General features: G+C 37.2%; 1 pseudogene; it reads right to left on the bottom strand.

Annotated features, from left to right (window-relative positions):
• Nucleotides 1-6,025: 6,025 nt before the first annotated feature.
• On the bottom strand, nucleotides 6,026-9,406 carry LOC107901971 (probable choline kinase 1; annotated as a pseudogene).
• Between the last annotated feature and the right edge of the window lie 386 nt (nucleotides 9,407-9,792).

Genomic DNA, 9,792 nt, shown 5'->3' with positions numbered 1-9,792 from the left:
CACTATAAATAGCAAACTCCTTTTCAGGCTCTGGCTGTATCAGAACAGGGGCCTCAGTCAGTACAGTCTTGAGCTTCTCAAAGCTCTATTGCTGCGCATCAGTCTAGTTAAATGACACACCCTTACATAGTAGCTTAGTCAAGGGTGCTGCAATCAATGAAAAACCCTCTACAAATCATCGATAATATCCCGCCAGTCCCAAAAAACTGCGGATCTCAGACACGTTCCTAGGCTGCTTTCACTCCAACATAACCTCAATCTTTCGAGGATCAACTTGAATTCCCTCAGCCGAAACTACATGACCAAGAAATGTCTCCACATGCACCCAAAACTCGCACTTACTAAACTTAGCATAGATTTGTTTTTCCCTTAAAGTCTGAAGATCGACTCAAAAGTGCTCATCATGCTCATCGTCAGTCCTCGAGTAAACCAGTATATCATTGATGAATACCACCACAAACCGATCCAGATAAGGCTGGAACACTCGATTCATTAAATCCATGAAAGTTACCGGTGCATTAGTCAATCTGAATGGCATCACTAGGAACTCATAGTGACCATAACGAGTCCTAAACGCTGTCTTATGAGCATCAGCCTCCTTAACCCTTAATTGATGATATCTATATCGGAGGTCAATCTTGGAGAAAATCGAAGCTCCTCGAAACTGGTCAAACAGATCATCTATCCTTGGTAGGGGTACTTGTTCTTAATGGTCATCTTGTTCAGTTGCCAGTAGTCGATGTACATCCGCATGGATCCATCCTTCTTCTTTACAAACAGTACCGGTGCTCCCCACGGAGACATACTAAAGAGGATGAACCCACGATCCAAAAACTCCTAAATCGGAGCCTTAAGCTCCGTAAGCTCCTTTGGTGCCATTCGGTAGGGGCGATAGACACCGAGCTATACCAGGAAGGAGCTCTATCCCAAACTCCACTTCACGATTTGGAGGTAAACCAAGTAGCTCCTCAGGAAAGACATTTAAAACATTCTTTACCATTATGATATCCTTAACTTTAGAGTCCTTAGAATCTGAAACACTTAAATAGGCCAAGAATGCCTCACATCCCTTACGAACCAACTTCTCCGCCACCAGTGCAGAGATCACATTAGATAAGTAGTTCTGATGCTCTCCAATCCTGACTACCTTCATATCCTCCTCGGTGATTTTCGCCTTCTCGACCAAGGCAAAAAGATCTCACTCCCTCTGCGAGGCTATCAGAACTCTCAAATTATCTCTGAGGCCATCCTTAAAACGGACACATCGCTCATACTCAGATGCCACCATACTTCGTGCATAGCGGCTTAGTCTTAGAAACTCGGCCTCATACTCGGCCACTAATCGATCCCCCTGTGTAAGATTCAAAAACTCCCTCCTACGTACATCCACATAACTAGCTCTGACATATTTCCCCTAAAAGGCGGTCTTAAAGAACTCCCAAGTCAGACGTTCGGGCTGAGTGCCCTCCTTAACGATCAACCACCACTGATAAGCCTTGTCCTGCAGCAGCGAGACTGCATCCATTAATTTCTGCTTAGGGGTGCAATCTAGATCATCCATGATCTTTTTCGTGGCCTCAATCTAGTACTCGGCCACATTAGGGGCAACCTCAGTGACACCCTTGAAGAGCTCAGCTCCATTGGACTGGAGTCGTTCCATAATTGACCCTTAGACCCTAAATCCAGTATTAGGCCCAACGACCCTCTCAAAAATCCTTAGCATAGCCTTGGACAATGCATTGTCCCTAGCCATGCGATCTTGAGACCCAGTCTCAATAGCGGGCGACACTGGCGTCTCACTCGTATCCAAATTTGGCAGGCTACCCGATGACAAGGACTCAGCTCGAGCCCCTCTACAGGCTTTACCTTGGCCTCTAGTACCCCGTTCGTAGATACCTCGTGTGCTCATATCTAATTGGATTTATCTGGTATTATAAGTTTTATGAATCAATTACAGTTGTAGTATTTATTAACAAATGTTTTCTATAAAACAGTATCGGCTATTCAGAGTTCATTTTCGTAAATCACAGTCTCACTACAATTTCTAGTTTCTCTACAATTTTCAGTATACACTAACTAAAGTGTTTTCAGTACAATTTACTACCTATAGTAGTTTCAAAATATAATATACATAACAGTTTCAATTTAAAACAAATGACAATTCATAATACTTACAGAATCAGAGCTGGAGACTCGGTGTACCACTTCTCAATAAAAAATTTTCAAACCATTTGAAAATCAATCAAATTTTCGAAAGCCCAATTTTTATAAAACCCATAATCCACAGCCAAGTTTTGCAACTTGGCTCTAATACCACTAAATTTAAAACCTCAAACCCGGCCCAAACATTATGGCCGGATCTAGCGATGTCATTTGATAAGGTGTTTGAAAATCATGTCGCCGCGTTAAAACCATTTCCATTGAATTTCTTATCTTAATATCTTATTAGTTCCAAAATTGTGTTGCTCATTTAATTGATAGTTTCAAAACGTTATTCGTTTACGAAAGCTTTTAAAACAGATTAAACAATCGTGCGTTTAAGAAACACATTTGTTTCTTTTGAAAACCAAGGTTTCCTACTACTAGCAGTTGTAATCCATAAGGTAAAGATAATTAAAACCCAAAACCAAAGTCCGATAGTCCAATTACAAGCCAAAAACTTAGCCAATAAAAATAGAATAGAAATAAAACCAATTATCGTAAATATGGGTTAAAAACCATGAAAGTCCAAAACCGTGGTCACCGCCGAGTCCTCTGCCTCACCGATCCATCTAGATCTGGGGATTACATGTGCACATTTAAACAAAAAGGGTGAGTTTACGAAAACTCAATGTGTAATCCCAAAGAAAACAAACAATAGCAAATCACAGTACACAGTTAAAGCAGTCCTGGGCCTAAGCCCTTTTTCAATATCAGTAACAGTTTAGGCCTTAGCCCATCTCAGTACAGTATCAAATATGCAGTAGGGCCTTAGCCCATCACAGTATCAGTAGCAGTCATGCAGTATTCAGTAACAAAGTTCTACTCAACCAGCCTCTACACGCCATCTCCGTCCAACCCTACACTTCATGTGGGGATCAAATCAACCCACCCATCCCTACACTCCAGGTAGTACCGAATGCGGCGTAAAACAGTAATTTGGCTGCCACTATGTTAGGCTTAAGAGCCCCTCAGTACACTTCCTCCAAATATAATTAACCCAACCCCAAGCAATGCAACATACAAGTCATGACATGCTACCTCAGGACATCAGTACATATAACCAGTTCAATATACAAGCATACTATCATCATGATCAACACATATATAAGTCAAACAGTCAGTTCATACAATTAGTGGTCTAAGTGATGCTTACCGACCTTACAGTAGGTTCACAGTCGATTTGGGCGACCCGTGTCCATTTTTAATGTAACTCGTGCTAGCTTAATATTCGTATATGTTTTCACTATTACTTATATGTTCCTTCAAAAGTTGTCTACTTGAGCCACTGTTACTAAATTATTTATATCTTGATCTAAAGAATTCCAAATTAAAGTCTGCTTGATGTCTTTGAAACTAGACTCATATACCTTTCTACCATAAAATTTTCAAAATTTTTGGTTCAGCCAATAAGTAAAGTAAAATATTCAATCTTACCCCTATTCTGCCGTTTGACAACTTCGACTTTTCTTTGCTAAAAATTAATTATCTCTTAATAAAAAATTTGGATGATGTTACCATTTGTTTCTATTGAAATAGACTCATTAATAATTTAAACTTGTAAATTTTAACCCCAAATTATTTTTCTCTAATTTTTTATGATTTTCCAAATTCAGAACAGGGGAACCCGAATTCATTCTGACCTTGTCTCACAAAACTTATTATATCTCACGCTTTACAATTCCATTACTTACATCGTTTCTTCTATGGGAAACTAGACTCAATAAGCTTTAATTCCATATTTTTTCATACTCTAATTAGATTTCCCCAATTTATGGTGATTTTTCAAATTTAGCCTACTGTTGCTATCCAAACAGCAAGCAATTTCAGCTTTTCGCCAAATCACATTTTCTGCATTTCAGGTATACACCTAGTTTTGTTTGATGCTAAAATAGTCCCTGAGCACTCCAAAGCCTATAATTGAACAAATAACACTAATTTAATCTCACATAACATGATCTCAAATCAAACTCGTATCGAGGTTTAACCCATAAGCGACTAAACCTTACCTTCAACCGATGAACAGTAATTCTCACACAAACTAAGACTCCGAGTGGTGATTACGAGCCCTTTAATCCTCCCCTAATTGGCATAAACAAAACACTTCAGAAGAAATTTAAAAAACAGAGACAAATCACTTATCTAAAACTTACTGAATGATCGCAGACAAATGTGGAGCGACACGAGGCAAAGTAGGAAAAGAAAAATCAAGAAGATGAAGGGTGAAAGAGAGCGGAAATTCGGTAGCAATGAAGAGAAAAACGGCAAGAGGGTGGAGGGATTTTGGGGAAAGTAAAAAAAAGAAAAAAAATATGAACAGAATATTTCATAACCACCCCAATCCCTTATTTCTCTCCATCAAACTCCCCACTAAATCCACTACTTAGATTTTTAGTCCATCTCAAACTCTCCTGGACGTACGAGCAAAAATAATGCCCACACCAAGATTTGAACACAAGACCTCCTTCACACCAACACTCCACTTATCCACCAAACCAGTAGGCCCATTCTATTAATTATTTGCCAACTTTTACTTAAAAGCCTACTGACCAAAGATAGGGCCAAAATTTACCCTAATCCTAACTTGAACTTGGGACCTCCCAAATACACCCAAAGCACATAACCATTAAAGTAGACAGATATTTTGTGTCACACATTCACAATACCCAAAATTAAAATTTTGGGGCGTTACAGCATGTGTGATGATAGATAAAACATGGTTGAATGATATATATGTATGAAATGGTTTTGGTATGTTTGATTTATGTAAAATGAATGATCTTGAAATGTTGCATTAGATTAAGTTTGATATGTGAATTGTGATGCCTTTGTTGGCATATTGGTTAGGTCTTATAGGATGGTTGATTTGGTATGTTTTGGAGTGTGTTTGAATGTGTTTTGATCATATAAATGCATGAGGGAATGGTGTGTCTTGATGTGCAAGAATTGGTGCTTGATTTGGCTTATTTTAAGGGCAACTTCTGTAGCACACAGACTGTCACATGGCCGTGAACCACACACGATCACCCTACACAATTGTGTCTCAATATCATTTTAGGTGCAGGTTTCACACGGTCTGGCACACAACCTGCAACACAACCGTGTGACCCTATTTTGAATACCTACACAAGTAGATAGACGGGCTGGGACATAACCGTGTGCCCCATACTTCGAATACTCACACAGTCTAGGCTATGTCACACGATCTGGCCACATGGTCGTGTGACCCATGTTTTCAAATTTTTCCAAAATTTCTTGATTTATTTCAAATTGGTCCTTGGATATTCCCAACTTATTTTTATGATCTCGTAAACTCGAATTAAGGTTCGTAACCATCTTTATGCCATGAATAAATATTAGTTTGAATGTTATTATTTGAATTGATTAATTGCTTCTAAAGGTCATTATTGGTTATGATTTGATCGGTAATGCTCCGTAACCCGAATTTGATGACGGAGACGAATTAGGGGTGTTACATATATGTTCTTCTATTCGTCAACAAGTATTGATCCACCATACTGATCATCAAATCGTTGCTTAAAGCTTGTTGGCAAAACTTAAAAAAAAAAGAAAAACTTAACAACCCAATAACTTAAATAAAAAACTTTTGAATAGCTCGGTAACTTAAATGAAAACTTTGCAAAATAAACTTAAATTTATCTATATTTTAAAATTACATGGGCAAAAATCAATCATAAACAAGGCATTCCAATATCTACCTATAATATAGCGGCAAAATTGCCCAATAACCCTATATATGCCCCCCAACTTGATCGGGGAAGGGTCTGTTAATTATGGGATAATTTTAGAATTAATTAGATAGATATTTCAAGAAAAGTCAATTGAGAACTTTTAAGAAGTTTTTACAAGGGATTTGTTTCCTGATTAATGCTGCAATCCTTTTCTATTTATTTGGCTTACTCTAATGGAATAAATAAGTTTTATCCAGCCCTATCTTATAAATGCATAATCCCCAACCAAACTCAAAACTATGTATTTACAAGTGTATTTTTTTATAGGTACCACCAACAAGCAAGGTTTATTATACAAAACCTTCATAAATCTATAGCTGCAGTTTAAGGCCACATTGTTATTTGTTAACATGGGCAACGGCTCAGGAGTCAGGAACCCAAGAGCAAGGGCTTGCTTAACCAGTACTGCTGAAATCTCTGCCTTGCATACTCCAGGTAATCAAAGTCTATCTTTGTTTACATGACCCTGAAAATGTCGACCAGAAAATTAGTCCTCGAAAACTCTACCCATTAAGCTAATGGGAAGCAAACAGAGCTAGTGCAGAAACACCTACCGAGATAATTCCCCATAAGCCCCAAAACAGATGATTAGCAAGAGTGTATTTCTCTGCATCGATAAGTAGTTGCTCCACTTCAGCATCACTGGGTTCGTTACCTTCATGCAGCAGTTCAAGACATCGCTCTTAAGTACAATTAAATGGGATGGATATAGATTTATTTCACATAGGTGTATATATATTCATGTCTAAGGTTAACAGTCAAATAGAGATAGATAAGAGTATGTTCTAGCCAGATACTTTTCTATACAGTATGCAGAGAATGATACCCAACCTGAAGATCTGAGATATGCACAGATGAATCTCCAGCGCTCCTCCATATCTGTTATCCAAAGGCAAAAGGAACAGGTATTTGATTAGATCTGAAAATGCAGGATGGTTGAAGCCAAAGAACATGGGATGTTTCTAATTTACAACCGTTACACACCAGGGTATATAATGTAGTCCAAAAGATGGGGAGTCTCAGTATGATAATTTGCAGCCATCTCACAAAAGTGATTTGCAAGATCATAAGCTACTGGATTGTAACTTGCATACTCATAATCCTGTAAAAGGGAATTAATAAACCTTAAAACATGCACAGTCAGCACAAAATTTCATTAATCTATCCTGCAAGTGTCATTCTACACACAATATGCAAAAGAAACGAATCAGAAGAAAAAGTAGATAAAGTTGAGGAAAATAGATAACATACTTATGATTTGTAGATTACAAGTAAGGTAATGCAAACAAAACATAGGAAAATAGATAACATACTTATGATTTGTAGATGACAAGTAAGGTAATGCAAACAAAACATGGCCCGTCAAATATCATCAAACGCTCAAAGCCTCAAAATTTTGAAATCCTTATCTGATAAATAGGCTTAGGCTCATCAAGAGATAAATAAGAACCTCAGGAAAGAGGCTGGCCCAGTCCCTTGGCTTCTCATGTTTGCTTTCTTTTTGTTTCATAAACTCAAGTGCAGTTGAAGGTTCAACTGCATCTTGTTATAAATGCAGTCACCAAACAGACCTCATCTGCAATTTCCATATGTTTAATAGTCGACTACTAAATTAAAAGTGCAAGAAGTTTAGCTGAATAAAACAACTTCAGATATGTTGATCAGAGGAATAGCTCCAAATGCATGTTTAACGTCAATCAGAATGCACATTAGCAGTCTAGAACTGTAAGCAGTATTAGTAAAGCATTGTATAGAAGCCATACTTGCAGCTAATAGTAACTGAGCAGAGAACTTACGATTAGGGTGATTGCTCTTGTCTCTTCATCCATCATTATGTTACCATATTGTAAATCGTTGTGACAAAATCCAATTTCTTGATGGTCCTTTGCTAACTCTTTCTCTAGTACGTTGATTTCATCGCCTAGAACATTCAAGCAAAAGTCTTTTACATCTTTTGGCGAACAGAATTTCTTTGCATGACCAAGCCAGGTCCTGGTAAGAAGCAAAAAGGGATCAAATTACTTATCAACTCAAAATATAAAAAGCACTATTATCAAGCGTGCATATTAGCACCTCAATCGCTTCCAGAGAAGCACATCCTTTGGACCAGGCATGTCCAGATTGTGGAACTCTCTCAATTTAGCTGCTATCAGAACAGATATTTCAGGGTCAGGGAGGTCAGCAGCAGAGAGTGTCTGGTATATCAAAGAAAGAAAAATTGAAAGGTGAAAAGCATATAAAATGAAATAGAAGCCTGAAGCAAAAACACCCCTGATTCACTACTTGAATCTAGCAGTGGTTGTCAATTAAAATTGACCATCATAGTCAGCCAACTTGTAACATATGAACTGTGGTTAAGATGTACAACATGGGGTGTTGCAAATATTAGACATAAAGATAAATAATAAAATGTTTAAGTTTCCAGAGAAACTTTCACATACCCTGGCATGGATGAATTCCTCAATCCTCCCATCAGGAAACCGCCCAAGTAGCCTCGGTCCCTGACCATGCTTGGACATGCACTCAAAGGTCCTAATCTCATCATCTCTATTGAAAAACAATTCCACTCCTTCACCATAAATCCTGACCAACACCTTCTGATGAAGATCATCATGTATTGTCGGCCAGTTTATCTGAAAAACCTCGTTAGTCATAGCTCCCTTCAGTGGGATCACAAGGAATTCTTCCATATCTTTGATCTTATCTCCCCATTCGGATGCTACCGCTTTCAAAACATTCTTCAGTTCTTCTGGTGCAGAACTTGGAATCAATCCATTCTTCTTTATAGCCATTTGCGTATCAAAGATTTTGACTATCCTTTTACCTGTAATCAAAGATCCCAGAAAAGATTATACCTTCGACACAGAACTTTCATAAAATTAAGATAAAATAACAATAGTCTTTGAAAAGAAAACAAACAATTCAACACCGAAATAACCCAGAAAGAATCCTACAAAAAAGTCAACGGAAACCGTAAGGATCCAAGCCTTTCAACAAGGTTACAATCTCAAATCTTCAAATACATTCAAAAAAGGGAGATCTTCCCAGCCAACCTCTGGATATCAAAACTGGATCAGAAAACAAAAAAAAAAAAAAAATCACCCCATTTGAGGAAAACTTTCAATATTTTGATATAGCAAACAATTCAACAATGGAGGTTTAATCAATTCCAAATCCTTAAATCTCGTCAAAAAAAGAGTTCATCTCAAATCAACAAAAAAGTTCAAAAGATGGAGAAAACCAGAAAGAAACACAGAATTTACCCAAAAAGAGACATTAACAGCACTCACCAGAGAGAATAGAAAGCTGCAAGCTGGCACACCAAACCTTTTTGTTCTTTTATTGTGGAGTCCAAGTCCAAGAATCTCTGAAGAAGAAAGCTAAAAAGATTTAATATAAACAAAAAAGACCCAAAGCAACGACTGAAAACTGCGGCTGATTTGTATTAAATTAATAATAATAAGTACACTTTTCTCTTTGCGGATCCAATAAGCTCTCCCGCCTAGTCTTCTTTCTATTCGGTCTTAATATTTAAGTTTTAAAATATTGAAATATATCCATATCTCCTTAATATTCATAATAAATATTTAGAATTATCTCAATCCCTATAAAAAATAGATTTTAATAAAAATTCATTAGCTTCATTTTCTTTGGGTATTTTTTCAACCAAAACTAATAAAAGCTTAGTAAGAGCTCTTATGAAATTTGCTCTTTGTTCAAAAACATGAGTTTTCCATATTTCATTAATAAAATTATAAAATTCTGGTCATAAACCAGGATTATAAAAATCTTTTATTTTAGAAAGATCTTTAGTATATTGAATTTGTTGTTGTTTCAACAA

This window comes from Gossypium hirsutum, chromosome D06 (assembly GCF_007990345.1).
Source record: "Gossypium hirsutum isolate 1008001.06 chromosome D06, Gossypium_hirsutum_v2.1, whole genome shotgun sequence".
Lineage (NCBI taxonomy): Eukaryota > Viridiplantae > Streptophyta > Magnoliopsida > Malvales > Malvaceae > Gossypium > Gossypium hirsutum.
The sequence above is the reverse complement of the archived record's forward strand: the minus strand, read 5'-3'. Positions and strand labels throughout refer to the sequence as shown.